Raw genomic sequence first — 16,444 nt, forward strand, 5'->3', positions numbered from 1 at the left:
ATAAGCAAAAAAAAGAAACAGTTTCGCGAGGTTTTTTGAAAACAGTTAATTCTGAACTTGATTGCTTCCTCTCTTCCCTTGGTATTTGTCTAAATATTTGTATCGAGTCGGAGAAGTTGAAAGCCAATAAGCCTTACTTTCCAAAAACTAATTTCCTAAAATAATCCAAATTTTCAACAGTCTGATATTTTCTTTTGTGAATTTTCATTTTAACTTTTGGATGAAAATAATTCAAAATATGTGTTTTCGATATTATTTGTATTTTCTGTGAAACTATTTTTGGTTAATGAAATTTTATCAAGTATTTTTCTCTATGAAAACCTTTTTAATGGGAGTGAATTCCATTCGACTGAAGATTAAACAATTTTTTTTATTTTTTTGTTGAACAGATTGATTTTCTTCATTTGCGATATCTTTCCGATCTGTTATGAATGAATTATTACTTTTATCAATGATTTTAATATCTCAAAATTGAATCGTTATTATATGGTAGACTATGATCTGAGGTTTTTGTATGTTTACTTTTCCGAGTATCTATTTTTTGTGATTAAAGTCTCTTCTCCATTTTCAAAAAATGGAACATCAAAACTGAGTTATAGTTCAGAAAGGTAACATTAATGACGTTTTTTCGAAGTGTTGGCTGAAAAAAGTTTGGTAGGGTAACAGGATCAATTTTTTCTTTAAAAAACAACTGTTTCCTTACCGACGTTCCGAATTTAATTAAATTATTCTTCAAGGTTCTGTAACAATGAATTTTCATAAATATATTTTCCACAAAACTTATACGCTTTTTATCGTTTCAATTTCACAAGAAATAATGAGTTCTTGAATAAATTACTCAGCAAAAAGGAGTGTTTTCGTGTTGATGATATTACTATTTTGAAAAGCATCAGCATTTGATACAAATTTTGAAATAATAAAAAAACATTGCAACAACCAACTTTCTGAGACAACACCAACACAAAAAGACATGAAACAAACGAATGGATTCATCTGCGATTCTGATTAGGTGGTGTCTGTTTTATAATCAATGGCAGAAAAGAAAAGAATGAAAAAAGGGTAAATTATAAGTAAAATACCTGAATAAGGTGGTGCCTGTTTTTTAATCAATGACAGAAAAAAAAAGAAGGAAAAAAGGGTAAATTATACTTAAAATTTATCCTTTGTTTCATTCTTTTTCTTTCTGCCATTGATTAAAAAACAGACACCACCTTATCAGAATCAGATAAAGCCATTTGTTTGTTTCATGTCGTTTTGTATTGGTGTTGTCTCGAAAATTTGGTTGTTGCAATGTTTTTTATTTTTTTCAAATATGTATCTACTGTGTCTGATGGTTTTTAAAATAGTAATATTATCAACACGAAAAACCTACTTTTCGGTGAGTAATTTATTTGAGAACTCATTATTTCTTGTGAAATTGAAACGATAAGAATCGTATAAGTTTTGTAGAATATATATTTATGTTTGAATTGAAGGGGTTATATTTTTAGGAGTGATTAATTTTTGAGAAAGAAAGTTTTTGGCTTTCTACCACTCCATCTGGAGTAGTAAAAAGCCAAAAACTTTCTTTCCCAAAAAATATATTTATGAAATTTCATTGTTACAGAGCCCTGAAGAAGAATTGAATTGAATTCGAAACATTGGCAAGAAAACAATTCTTTTTTCGAGAAGAAAATTATATTGTTACCCAAAAAACCTTTTTTCAGTATAATTTTATGATACCTCTAACTGCTGATAGTTATTGGAAAATAAATAATCATCAGTTAAAGTCAACACTTCTTAAAATTATGCCTAATCTCAATTCAGATAATATTCCACTAACCTACTTCTCATCAGCAGCGTTAACCAGAAAACCTGTTGAATTCACTCCGTGTAAACAAATTACGAACAACTTCGGCAATCCGCAACTCCGCGCCTTGCTTGATTCCGAGAAATTCCACGCCGAACTATTATCAAAAACGTCGGAGCGACGCTTTCCAGAAGCGCCGATGATGCCAGGCGCACTTCAGCATCTCGATGAAAATTGAGCGTCAGTGACAGGTCCTTTCAGAACTTGTTTGAGTTCGAAATCTAATGAACGAATTTTTAATTTTCGATCGAGCATACGCTGTCTGTTCTGGAAAATTTCAATTTTCCTCAAAACGCCATCTTTTCATGGATCTCTTCGAAATTGGGAACAGGAAAAAAAAGTCACAGGGGGGCAAATCTGGTGAATGCGGTGGCTGAGGCATGATTACGGTGTTGTTGTTTGAAGGTAGTTGATACTATTTCTTGGTGCATTTCATCGGTCCGGACTTCTATTGTCTAATATGATATAAATCGATCCTGGAATCCCTGGAAGAATATATAAAAATTAAAAAGATTAGCTGGAAAATAACAATTATATGAAGCAAAAAAACTGAAATAACTATGAAATAAAATACAAGTTACAATCAAAAAATTAAAAATAGAACTATTAACACGAGATAAAGATTCCAAGCCAAGGTACTCCACGACGTTTGTTAGTATCCACAATAGTATTCGGGTGATAATTGGACTTATTCCTTCGAGATCTGACTATTTATAGGTCATTAGCGTGCTTCCACCTATCCCCTCTGTCTTCTCTCCGCTTCATCGGATTTAGCGGGAACTGACCGTTTGATTTCCATCTCTTATATTTCCGCTAGTTTTCCATATGTTGCGTACCTCTAGGCTAGCTTGGTTTAATGCGTTATTGGTCAACATATATTCGGATTCTTTGAATTTTCTCCTTAACAGGTGTTCCTCCTTGTGGATGATTTCAGGTTGAGACCACCTGATGTTAAGTTGATGAGCCAAACATGCTCTGCTATTCCTGATTTGCTCCTCTCTATATGTGTTTCTTGTGCTCTTAGTTTCACCGATGTATGATTCTCCGCCCTCGCAGGGTATCTGGTAAATGCAATTCTTAGAATCGTAATCCGCGTTTGGTGGCCTGGTTTTTGTGAGGCTGCTACGGATAGTGTTTCCAGATCTGAAACAGGTCCTGATGTTAAACTTGGACCCAATCCTTCTTATCCTTTCCGATAATCCTCTGGTGTAGGGGAGTACAAGTACTGGTTGTGGCGGCTTCTCTTCTTTGTGGAGCTCTTGCTGTCTTCTAGCTGAAGCCTGTTCTACCATCGCTCTGAGTAACCATTCCGTTGAAGGTCGTTTTCGATGATGCCTATTTCTTTTTCGAAACCTTCCTTTGTATTACAGAGCTCGAAAGCATGGTCTTGATGAGTCTTGATGATTCCTCTCTCAGTTGATTGATGGTGGTTGGATTTCTGGTTCAGATACTGTCCTGTGTGAGTGGGTTTTCGATATACAGATGTTTCCCATTTAGTGTCGGTCCTCTTTACCAATACGTCTGAGAAAGGCAATTCATTGTGGACTTCCTTCTCCATTGTGAAAGTGATGGAAGGACTTACGTTGTCCTTACATTTTCCTGAAACACATCAACAACGTAAGTCCTTCCATAGATGTACATTTCAATCTAACAGACCACTATCATAATATTCATGCAGTCATTGTTCACTGTGGTTCTGGCGTTGAATTTGGTCATTATTACGCCTTGGTCTAAGACGAAACGGACTGGTTTAAGTTTGACGATAGTTATGTCACGAAGTGTTCTGGCGATGTATTGAAGCTATTGGAGCCACTGGAGACACCCTACATTTTGTTTTATGAAAGAGAGGACATTGGCAGATCAAGAACTTCAGATGATGTACTGCTGCAGGTTTTTCCGGGTTTTCCTGCAGCTGAAAAAGCAAATGCGCCACTGGAATCAATGAAGTCGCCCCGGAGCGCCAATTAATTTTTATTGTTGTTTTAATTTTTATCGCTGTAATATTAAATAGTTCATAAATTTGAGTTTTGGTGAAAAAAAAAAACAAAAGATATTTTAGTGACCTCTTTTGAGAATCATAACAGATGGATACAATAATCCTGACAAAATTGATATAAAATACTATCAGGAAATATTTTTCTGAAACAAAATTTTATTGAAGCGTGAAACCAATAAAATAAGTTTACCTCGGAATATAGACTCAAGATTACTTTTACTTATTATTTCACTGAATATCGTTATTGATTATTTGGACTAGTATTCAAATTATTGTTTTTCTCAAAGCTTCTTATATGTGTATGTTCCTAGAAATAGGTACTTGTTGATTCCACTGAATTAGCAACAGTATGTATTTGTTTCATTAGCAATTACATAAATAATCATTCTGAAATATTAGAGATATTTTCTGAAAATTCTACACTCATTTGTTAAAACTAAATAAGTATAATGAAATAAATTTCTCAATTGAAATTTGAATAAATCACCATTAAAATCCGTCATTTAATGATTGGAAGTTTCAAAATTTTTCAATTTTATTATTATCGTCTCAAGACATCAGTGATTTCCGATTCTATCATCTTTAAATTCCTCTATTATTGATAGACTTTGAGTTTTTTTTTGATTGCACCAACATTTTCATCGTAAACCCTCCACAGTGTCAAGACGACACAAAATAAATTCAATGAATAAAGCAGAGCTGTATTCAGTTACTGTAGTAATATTTGTTTTTGATGTTAGATTCTTATAATTCAAATCGTTAGTATATGCACATTCAATAAGTTGATATTTGTTTTTTCATTGTGTTCAAAATTTTCAATTAGTATTCACCTCAACTTACATAGGTGTAGAAGTTTCTTGATATAATCCAATTGTTATTCGGGTTCGCTATTTGAACGGTTTTCGAACTGTCAAACATAGTCGTACAGTTGAAACTTGAAAAGTTTTGCGCGAGTCTACTCTCAATAAATAGCTGGATAACTATTTTGAATTCAGTCAGTATGAAATCACTTGAGAAAGCTTGTATAGCGAAACTCGGGTTGCGGGTGATTGCGGCTTTGTGACTGTCTAGTGAAAATTTCACAATTAAGTGTTACTCAAACTCAAAGAATGTTTGACAATAACTTGTTCATTCCCTTGTTATAGATACCAGTCCACAAATATGAGCTGTTCCAAGGAGTAATTCACAGTCGAAGTCGAGAAACTATTCATAATGTTTAACATAAACTTATTATGCGAACCGAGAAAGATCGACAAGTTCAACAATTATAGAAGCAATCTACAACAGAGAGTAGCGGTGTTTAGATTTGGGGTCACTACTGCGAAAAGCATAATTACTGAAGCTGAGAACAAGTCATCTGCTGCTCCGTTCAAGTCACAAAGAAAATCCACAAACAAAGTCCCAACTTCCAAAGGAACAGTTGATGAATTTGTGGAAGATATATTTACAGTTATTCATGAAAGGAGCATTACCATGAAAAGGATATTTTAGCTGTTGAAAATGAAGAAGGAAATGATTTTACAGATGGGATTGATACTTTCAGAATACTGTGCCAAAAACTTATAACTACGTTAAAAATAAATATTTGGAATCTTCAGTTCCTGAAGGAAAAAGTTTCATCATCTTACATGCTGAAGGTGCATCAGGATTTACACCCAATGCCGCTACGTGACGAAACTAACTCTACAAATTTCACACAAGTGCTAAAATAATAATTCATTTCAATGTTTCAAAAAATGCGTTTCAGTTATGGATAATGTATCCAACCGCAATGTTCAGTATGGTACTATCTCCTCAAAAATGAATTACTTTCGACAAACCAGCATGGTTTCATGCAAAATAAAAGCACAGAAACAGCTTTTCAGTTTATAGTCAGTCCTTGGCCTGCAAGCAAGGAGTTTCACAAGGGTCTATACTTGGACCACTGCTTTTTCTTATTTATGCGAACGACTTGATACAATACCTAAATAGTCTTTCAAAGGTACATATAGTTGCATATGCAAACGATACAAATGTTCTGGTCACTGATTGTAATACATTAGCACTTGCAGAATCAACAGAGTTCATATATAATGAAATGGGCTGAAAAAAATCAATTAGCACTAAATATCAGCAAAACAGCATTAGTCAAACTCACAATGTAGAAAACTACCGAAACTCTCAAAATAGTCAACTAGAGGTGACATCCAAACCAGAAACAAAAATGCCAGGTCTAATTCTAGATCATAAGCTGAATTGGGGTCCTCATATAGATTCACCATGTGATAAATTACAAAAGAACTGTTATGTACTGAGATTTATGTCGAATCATTGTGGAAGAGAGGTGCTCCTAAGTCTGTACTATGCAACTATTGGCTCTCACTTGCGCTATGGAATCTTGAATTGGGGTATGAGAGCTCCTCGGCTGAAAGAGTATTTATATTACAAATGTGCCATGTACTTATTTTGATACTTCCTGTTGCCTGACAAGTAAGTAATCTCAAACAACTTTCCAAATTTTTTAACCTCAAAATTTTTTTTGCAACTTCAATTTTCACTAAACTTCCTTTTCAATTAGATCACTTACTTTCAGGTGAGCACTGATTATGACGAAAGTCGAAAGCGCTTTGCAAGAATTTAAAAAATTATACACTTCAATACAAAAAACCTCTTCGATTGATTCATCGAAAGTAAATCAACCGCATGTGTGTTCCTGGATCTTGCACTGTGGATCATCAACAGCTGTTGGACTCCCTGCAAGATTCAGGAATACAAGGTGTGGCAAATGAATCATTTTCAGATTATTTGAGTTGCCGCAAACAGTATGTGAAAATAGGAAATGGAATCAGCGAAGAGAAATGTATAGAATATGGAGTACCACAAGGTACACTGATGGGGTCACTACTCACCATCCATCAAACTACAGGTCAAATTGTTAGCTTCGCTGATGAGACTGCCATTCTATACACTGCAGAAACCTGGGAGAGTCTGAAAATGAAAATGGAAAACGATCTATTGAATATTATCAATTGGTTTGACCATAAAAACCAATCAACAGATTGCCATCAAACAAGCAGAGAAAGTCCGATATCTAGGGGTTACAATAGATTGTCATTCAAGATGGAATCATCATATCGACGAAGTAACTAAAAGTTTAAGACCATTGTTATATAGATTCAAATGCTTCAATAGAATATTAGCTACTCGTTCCCTCAAAACTCTATATTATGCTCTTGTGGAGTCACGACTGCGATATGGTATCCTGAGCTGGGGTGGTGTACTTAATACTTCAAAAACTTGAGATAGTACAGAAAAAAATTTTGAAAATAATTTCCAAAAAAAAATATACGTAAATATCCCAGATAATGCCACTGTCCTTTTAATAGGTCAGCTTCTAGATTCCTATATTTCAAGAATTTTATTCATTCTTTCATAGATGGCGCCTACTTATATGTACAGTTAACCTATGTGTCAGTTATTGCAGTGAATAGATAACAAAAATTTCACTTCTGTAAGCTTCAGTTTATAATTGAGTTTGCTTGTATTTGTGCGTAACAGATATGGACAATTGGAGGTAAGGTAGAATTTATTGAAATTTATTTATTTTGACAAAGTTATGTTTATCGAAACGTAAAAATATTGTTCTTCATATTTGATAACTAAAATAAACAAATTTTTTATTTTTTTTCGTACATTTTGTTAAAAATATGTGCTGTCCTTTATAAAGGCCAGTGGCATGAACAGGTACTACAAACTTTTTTTATCGTTACAGTTATTTCAAGAGACCTCTTACGGCTCTTGAACTCATGGAAGAGATAGAAAATATTGATGAAGATACAAAGTTACCAGATGCTATAGTGCTTTTTCCACCTATTAATGCTAATGAAGGAGATACAGACGAGGATTCAGGAGACGAAGAAAATGTCGGTATCGATAATCTTCCTGCAGGGCAGCTCAACGCAGAAGTAGAAATAAGGCTGAACTCAGGCGAGGAAGAAAATGTAGGAAATAAGGATGAATTAGATTTTCCTGACGAAAATAATGGCATGGAAAATAACGACATAAGTCAAGATAACTGTTATAAGAGAAATGACGAATTTGAAGAAAATTGTCCCGTGTCATATTTTATAAGGTACAAAAAAAAAGAAAGCAAAATCATGTAACTGGGTTGAGAGAGATATTAAAGATAACATGACTTCCTGGAAAAATATACAAGGACCAAGTAATCAGTTATCGTCAGTAGAACTCTTCAGCTTATTTTTTGATGATGAAGTATGGCAAATGATAACTGACTATACCAATTTGTATTCAATCCAAAAAAATAGACCTGGTGACATAAGTCTCAATGAAATAAAATGTTTTTTTTGGAGTACTATTACTAAGTGGCTATCACTACTTTTCCAGAAGATCCTTGTATTGGGAAAGTAATGATGATGCTGGTAGCAAACTAGTGACTTCTGCAATATCGAGAAACAGATTCAATTTCATTATGCAAAATATTCATTGTAAAGATAATACAATCCTGAATGTAAGCGACAAATTTTCAAAAATACGACCTCTTGTGGAAGCACTTAATAAAAGATTCATCACTTTTGCACCCGTTCAGGAATGTCATAGTATCGACGAGACAATGGTGCCATATTTTGGACGCCATGGTTCGAAACAATTCATAAAAGGTAAGCCCATAAGATGGGGCTACAAGTTATGGACAGGAACTACTTCAAAAGGTTACATCGAGTGGTTTGAGCCTTACCAAGGTTCTACAACAAACTTGTCAGAAAGATATAAAAATCTAGGTCTAGGTGCCAGCGTTATATTGAGTTTTGCTGATGCTCTCGTATCTGAGAAAGGATGTTTAACATTCCACTTTTTTTTTGATAATTTTTTCACATCTTTCGATCTTCTAATGGTATTGAGAGATCGAAGAATAAGAGCAACGGGCACTGCTCGAGAAAATAGAATTCCAAATTGTTCCATAAAGAGTTCTACTATAATGAAGGAAGAAGTCCGGGGTATATTTGATTACGTACTGGAAGAAAAAGAAAATATTCTAGTTTGTAAATGGCACGATAACAGTATAGTGACAATGGCATCCAACTCTGAATCTGTTTTTCCCCTAGCCAGTGTTTCACGATATTCACAGAAAGAAAAGAAAAAAATCGTTGTTAAACAACCAAATATCATCAAAAAGTACAATAAAACTATGGGAGGCGTAGATAGAGCCGACCAAAATGTGAGTCTCTATCGTGTCTCTATCAGAGGCAAAAAGTGGTATTTCCTTTTGATTAGTCAATGTTTGGATATGGCCGTGCAAAATTCTTGGCAGCTGCATAAATTACAAGGCGGTAAGATGGATCAACTGGCATTTCGTCGATCTCTTGCTCAGGGTATTTTAGAGACTCATAAGAAAACTAGCAAACGAGGTCCTATTAGACCAAGTGCCTACTTACATGAACATTCTCGATACGATCATTTAGATCATCTGATAGTTTATCAAGAAAATCAGACAAGATGTGGACAGTGTCATAAAAAGATAAAATTCAGATGCGATAAATGTGATATAGCACTACACCCTAAAAGTTGTTTTCTTGAATATCATACAAAATAGAGTTATTATGAAATGTTTCTCAGGTTAACTTTTATAGAATAGAGATATGAATAAAACGATATGAATATTCATGTAGATGTTTAGTAGCTTTCAGTAGATAGATAAGGAAAATATTAAAAAGTATGTTTTTTGTAATTTAATTGAGCAGAAAAAAGAACCATTATGGAAAATTTTCGAAAAAATAATTTCGGGAGTATCTGGGTTATTAGCTACTCGTTCCCTCAAAACTCTATATTATGCTCTTGTGGAGTCACGACTGCGATATGGTATCCTGAGCTGGGGTGGTGTACTTAATACTTCAAAAACTTGAGATAGTACAGAAAAAAATTTTGAAAATAATTTACCAAAAAAAATATACGTAAATATACTGTTTGAGTTTCGCCATCATCGGTTGAAATTCTCTCCTTTCCAGAATATTCTTCCTAAGACAAAGTCGCCCAATCATAAATAACACAATGGACTACAAATTGTAGTCATTCAAACCAAAATGGGAAGAAAAACTACAATAGTTTGTAGTACTTCGATATGTATCTATCATCGTGTGTTAGCCTATGAAATTTCTACCCCATCTGGTTAAGTATATTCTGAATGTCTTTCATTTTAAACATTTGAATGTATTTGCTCTCACCGAAGTTGGAAAATCTTTCGGAAAGCCATAATATTTCAGCTTTTCCAGAAGTAAATTGTGAATGATAGTGTGAAAGCCTCGGATAAATCAATATTTGATCCAATTCGGTGAGTATTTCATCAAGTCATGACACAGAAATATAGCTTTATCTATGTGTAAAAGTCATGATTTACGAGCGGATGTTTCTTCAATTATTTTGACAGACGTGGTAAAATGCTCACTATATTTCTCTCCAACTAGTTCAGCATCAATAATGGAAAAGTTTCACTACGAAGCAACGTTTCCACTTAACCTGAAAACACTGCATGCATTATACATCTGAAAAGTGGAGTTACCATGAATTTCATATAAATGAACAGCAGCATGTCGAATGAACAACATGAATGTCGAACAACATGTCGAATGAACATAAAATTTTGATAATACAATATTTGCAGAAATTATCTCTGTCCACAAAATATCGGTACTTGAAAAAATTCGCTACACACAAACATAGCTTTCTAATGTTCAAGTTACACTCCACAGTTTACAAAATAGTAACACGTGTTTCGCGATAGAGCTATTCTATATCAGACGTGTTCACACTAACTAAATTCTACCTAATTAGTGCTCAATGTAATATATAAATTTAGAATAGAATAGAATATTTATATAACTATGTTATATACAAAAGTACATTTATACTAAGTCAGTTAGATTAAAAATACATAATGATATATTGAAAATATATTAAAATACCTAGAAGGTCATAGTAGCGACAAATGAAGATTGCCACGTTGAGTATATTTATGATCATTCTGATCTAAAAAATGAAAATAGTGATGATATTTATCAGAGCTCTTCTGAGAAAACAGAGTCGAGCGAATGGGATCTGAAAGGAGTATTCAAAGAGGCACTTCAAGATGTTGCATATATTTTTTAAACTCAACCACTGAATAGAAGCAGTGCCGCAAAAGAAATCTTTTTATCTTTTTTTGAAAGGAAATTAAATTGAGTGACTTGATATCAGATGGTAATATATTATACACATGATAGTCTGGTGAATTTCTTTGGGAGACTGTAAGCCTGTACCTGGGAGTTCGGAAATGATATGATCGTCTTGTATCATAGGAATGTACTTGAGATTGTGTTACCAAATTTATTTTTTGTCTATGTATTTCTATAAGAGTCTCATATATGTATAAGGAAGGTAGCGATAAAATTTTGAGGCGAACAAATAAAGGACGAAAATGTTCTCTGCTATTACAATTTAAAATTATTCTCAGGGCCTTTTTTTGTAGTCGATAAATTTGCAGTGACTTTGAGGAGTTACCCCACATTATGATACCGTAACTCATATGAGCATGAAAAAGTGCAAAGTAGGTACTTTTCAGTGTATCATGATTAACATATCTCTTCAATTGTCGAAGTAAAAATAGCGTACTAGAAAGTTTATGTCTGAGTTGTTCAATATGACAATTCCAGCCAAGTCTGTTATTAAGAGTTATTCCCAATAATTTAACGTTACTGTCCTCCATAAGCGAATTATTTGTAGAAAATGTGATATTCTGGGTTTAACTATTATTAAGTTGTAGCTTATTAGCCTGAAACCAATATTTGTTTTTTTCTTGTAACGCCAGTGATAACATCAGTAGTTGCTGATAGTCATAGTGAGAGGTAATCACGGTAGTATCATCAGCAAACAAAGTACACTTTTCCGGCAACAGAAATTGGCGCAAATCATTAATGTAAATGATAAACAGTACCGGTCCGAGGACCGAACCCTGTGGGACACTATGTATGTTAGTTTTCAACTCTGACCTCTCATTGCTGACTTCAACAACTTGATAGCGATTTTTTAGGTGAGATTCAAAAACCTTAAGAGCAACTCCTATCAGTCCATAATAACTCAGCTTCTGAAGAAGGATATCATGAGAGACGCAGTTGAAAGCTTTCGACAAATCACATAGGATTACTGATGCATGATGTCCTTTGTCCATCACCATTTGTCGTCCATTTGAATCACATAACCTAATTCATGACGTTATGAAACAACAATAAAAATTAATTGGCGCTCCAGGGCTACTTCATTGATTCCAGTGACGCATTTGCTTTTTCAGCTGCAGGAAAACCCGGAAAAACCTGCAGCACCACCTCATCCAAAGATCTTGATCTGCCAATGTCCTTTCTTCCATTAAACGAAATGTAGGGTGTCTTCAGAGGCTCCAATAAATTCAAGACATCGCCAGAACACTTAGTGACAGGACTATCGCCAAACTTAAACCAGTCCGTTTCGTAATAAAAACCAGATTCAACGCCAGAACCATAGTGATAAAGGAATGCATGAAAATTATAATAGTGATCTGCAAGATTGAAGTGCTCATCTATTTCGAACCTTTGTGAGAGTTTGGTGTTTCTCTCAGAGGTTGAGTCATGTTTGAAGATCATCAGGGTTATTATTAGATTGACTGGTGTCTCACCTATACTTGGTGCCTTATAATAGTCAGTTATTTTGGCGATATTTGGCAATACAATTGATCATCACCTTAAAAAAATTCCATTTTCAGATGATTTGGCAATACGCTTTGCAAGGACTGGTTATCAGTGATATTAGGAAAAGCTAGATGACGCTATAAGACTATTTATTGTACCTATAACACATACAACAGGCTTAGGCACTTTTTCCTGCATATTTTTTTCCACCTATGGCATTCTATCAATTGTTTTTGCGCACATTGGTTCAAATCTCCCAACTACTGATGATTCTGTTTACCGATGAAGCCAGTTTCTCAAGAAATGCCGTAAGGAATTTCCACAATAAACATGTTTGGGCTGAAAAAAATACACATGAGTGTGCTTGTAGATCGCTTTCAACATCAATTCTCGTTGAACGTTTGGGTTGGGTTGAACCGATATATGTGCCAGGAAGACTTACCGGCGAGGTATACCGCAACTTTTTGGAACAAACTCTACCTTAGTTTCTGGAGGATGTACCATTGTTACAAGAAATGCAATGTGGTTTATGCACGATGGTGCACCAGCTCGAGAGTTTTTAACAGTTACATACGGATATCGCTGGGTTCGTTGAGGTGGACCTCACTTATGGCCTGCCAATAAACGGATTTGAACCCCCCGGATTATTTTCTATCGAGCCACCTGAAGGCATTAGTTCACACTACTTCAGTGAAATATTTGAGAAATCGGATAATTGCTGGGTGTAACGCAATCAAAAACAATCCTGGCTTTTTTGAAAGAACTCGGGAGTCGATCGGATGCAGATTAGGAAACATTACATGCAATTTTTGGTAATAAATTGTTATTTTTGAAACTATTTTGCACTCCAAAACCATCTAAAGACAAAATATCTTTAGAATACTCCCTTAAATTTTTGTTTTGAAAACACCCTGTGTATACGGTAATGAATAGAAGCATAAATCACGTATGGAAAGTACCTTCAAATGTGAATTTGTGAGGATATATACCAAAAGGAGATGTCAAGTAGCTGATCTATTCAATCTGTTTCAAAAATGGAGTTTTTCAGTTTTCAAATAATGCTTTATTGAAATTTTGTAACTACAGTGGATGGATCAAAACATTTTTCATTAATTTTTCAAAATACAATATTTTTTTTTAATTTCACAGTTGATTTAACTGAAAAAAGCTATTTTTAGAAATATGAGGTTGTATGACGGAAGTTTTCAGGAAATCCTTAATGATTGAGTTTTTCATTATTGGATGGTGATTTAACTGATATACAGGAGAATAAATTGTTTTGAAAACATTATTATCCACATTTTTTCAAAGGAAAAGTTTCGTTATAGATTCCACGTTGTAATTTCATGGGAAAGTAACTGAACTGATCCAGAAAAGTTTCAAAACTATAGATCAGGCCAGTATAAACACGTCTGAGGAAACTATTGTATTGAAAATTGTTCAGTGAAATCCTCATAATGGGTCTATTGGTAACCAATTACCAATTTTTCCTTTTTGGGGGTTTCACTCTTAATTTTGATATGTTTACTCAGTTCATGATGTAGGGTGGTAGGTGAATGAAATAGTTGGATAAAATCAATACATCTATTTGAAATAAAAACAACACGATCGTACTTACGAAAAAACCAGCATAATTTCTGACAGTGTATCAGACCTTCGGGCCGCTCCCCATTAACTCCCCTCCTTTTCCCCTAATCCCCCTGTTCAAATATCCAGGTAACAAATCGTTTGTCAGCAATTCCAATTCCCATCGAACAAAACCAACATTCGATGAAGTATTGAATCAGCAGCCTCAGCGATTATAATTGATGTTAATATTACTTGATACAATGTGAATTGGATACTTCCGGATATGCCGCCTGGTATTCGTGGAAATTAACGAGGAATTAATATTTTTCATGTATGAATTTGGATTTTATTGGTTTTCCCCAATGATGTGACAATACACTTCATGATCTTTGATTCGTGGTTAGTTTAACTAATGGCACATATATCACAAAGAAAGTTATTCCGGATATCTAGTTTTTTATCGCATGGCTCAGATATTTTTTTTTATGTGCAAAGCTCTTGTGTCAAGGATTGATCTACTGGATGAGTTTTTGTGGTATATTAGTCAAATAAACATACAAAACAGCCCTGGTATTAGAAATGGATGAAACATAGGGGGGACAGGGCGACTAACTTTCGAGTAATGACGGTATGATGACCGGACTCTCAAATAAAACACCCCATTTGTATTTCAATTTCCGGAGTTGCCTAGTTATACTGTTAGCTGAAATATGTCTTTTGTATTCATGATAATTTTCATGTGGTTTATTCATAAGATTGATTTTGGCAAACTGGCCTCTATGGTCAGATAAACAGGGTTCATTGACACCCGTGGTAAGCAATTCATCAGTAATGTTTGTAATTATATTGTCAATGCACTTAGAAGAAGTAGCCGGATTCAACTTTGAAGTTTATATTGAGGTCTCCTAGAATTATTATTTTATCATATTTATTTGTGAGCTGGTGTAGAACAATTTCAAAATTCGTAAAAAATACATCGATATCGCCCAAACCTGATCTATAAACAAGTACGACAGCGTTTTTCAACTGAGTTAGGTAGATTGCAGTAAATTCACAGTCTTGTTCAATACTGAGTGCTTTCAAGTCAATAAGAGAGTGTTTTAGGCCCGGGTCATTACTGTTGTTTAGGTAAATGGCTAAGCCACCATGTATTTTGGTGGCCCTGCAAAAACTGCTAATCAGTTTATAACCCTGAATATTAATCAGTTTGAGACACTCTTCACTCTGCCAATGTTCGGAAAAACATAGAACGTCGTAGCTATTGTAAATAAAAAAGCATTGATTTTTTTCAACTTTGTTAGCTATACCTTGTATGTTAATGTGGTACATACTCACTAACTCCTTTTCTTTTACACTGTCAATGGTGGTCAAACATTTTGAGGAAGTCTCCAAGTTGCTTTGGCCATTATTTGTTGTCACTGAAAATTTTTCATGTATGTTATGCTTTGGAGCTAATGAGGGTTCATTCAAAGTACATCCACAGTTTTCTGTCATACATACAGTATAATCTGGGACAATCGAGGGTATAAAAAATTATCTTCTGAAGTATTGAGCAGATATGGAAATATATATATATATATATATATATATATATATATATATATATATATATATATATATATATATATATATATATATATATATATATATTTCCATATCTGCAGTTATGAATTTTTTCAGTGAATGACATATTACTGATATAGATGCTTTGGTTGATATTTTCAATATCAAATCGGTAAGGTTCCGTGATTACAATAGTATTTGTATGTTTTAATCCTAATGAGATTTTGGCAAACAAATGCGTATCCATCGTGTGTGGCCAAAAGATAACGGTATCATTTTTTGTAAAATTTTCTGAATTATTAATTGCCGTTTCTAGCAGAATATTATTATTTGCATTAGGTTTGAGTAACATCTCTAGTATATGGTGGTCATTTTTGAACTTTGTGAGGAACTTCGTCATATTTTTTCCGAAGAATCCAGCAACCATCAATATTCTTCTTTGTTTTGGGACACAGTATTGCTCCAGTGATATATTATTTTGTTTTGCTTCATCGTTGGGTATTTTTATCATCGGTGGATCTATTAAATTTGTCTGTACTTCCTTGTTCAGTGTATTTATATTTTTACGTTTATTACCTTTTCCTACGGCAATGAACTCGACTCCATCTGTTGAGATTCCTATTGTTTTTTGTACCACTAGTTTTGTCTGAGTTCCAATACAGCGTTTTTTCATTTCTGTGATAATTTTTTTATGTTCTTCCAACGAGTCATTGAGTTCCATTTCTGATTGTTCTGCAGCCTGCATCAAAGCATTCTTCTCTTTGTGTAACAAATTTGCCA

The 16,444-nt window shown here is 34.0% G+C and overlaps 1 protein-coding gene and 1 long non-coding RNA gene across 2 annotated transcripts in view; one reads left to right on the forward strand and one right to left on the reverse strand.

Moving 5' to 3' along the window:
• The window catches only part of LOC111503664 (vasoactive intestinal polypeptide receptor 2), a 266,571-nt gene extending 264,334 nt beyond the window's left edge, over positions 1–2,237 (reverse strand). Inside the window, exon 1 of the mRNA XM_074178839.1 lies at positions 1,823–2,237. The gene's annotated coding sequence lies outside the window, so the exon portion shown is untranslated. The remainder of the gene's footprint in view (positions 1–1,822) is intronic.
• LOC141483878 (uncharacterized) lies at positions 1,259–5,924 on the forward strand. The gene is made up of 2 exons (XR_012466348.1): positions 1,259–1,378; positions 4,991–5,924. It is a non-coding gene; the product is annotated as an uncharacterized lncRNA (long non-coding RNA).
• Positions 5,925–16,444: the final 10,520 nt, after the last annotated feature.

This window comes from Leptinotarsa decemlineata, unplaced genomic scaffold (assembly GCF_025532065.1).
Source record: "Leptinotarsa decemlineata unplaced genomic scaffold, Ldec_3_MD MMD2_tig00004307_RagTag_RagTag, whole genome shotgun sequence".
In the NCBI taxonomy this organism is placed as follows: Eukaryota; Metazoa; Arthropoda; class Insecta; order Coleoptera; family Chrysomelidae; genus Leptinotarsa; species Leptinotarsa decemlineata.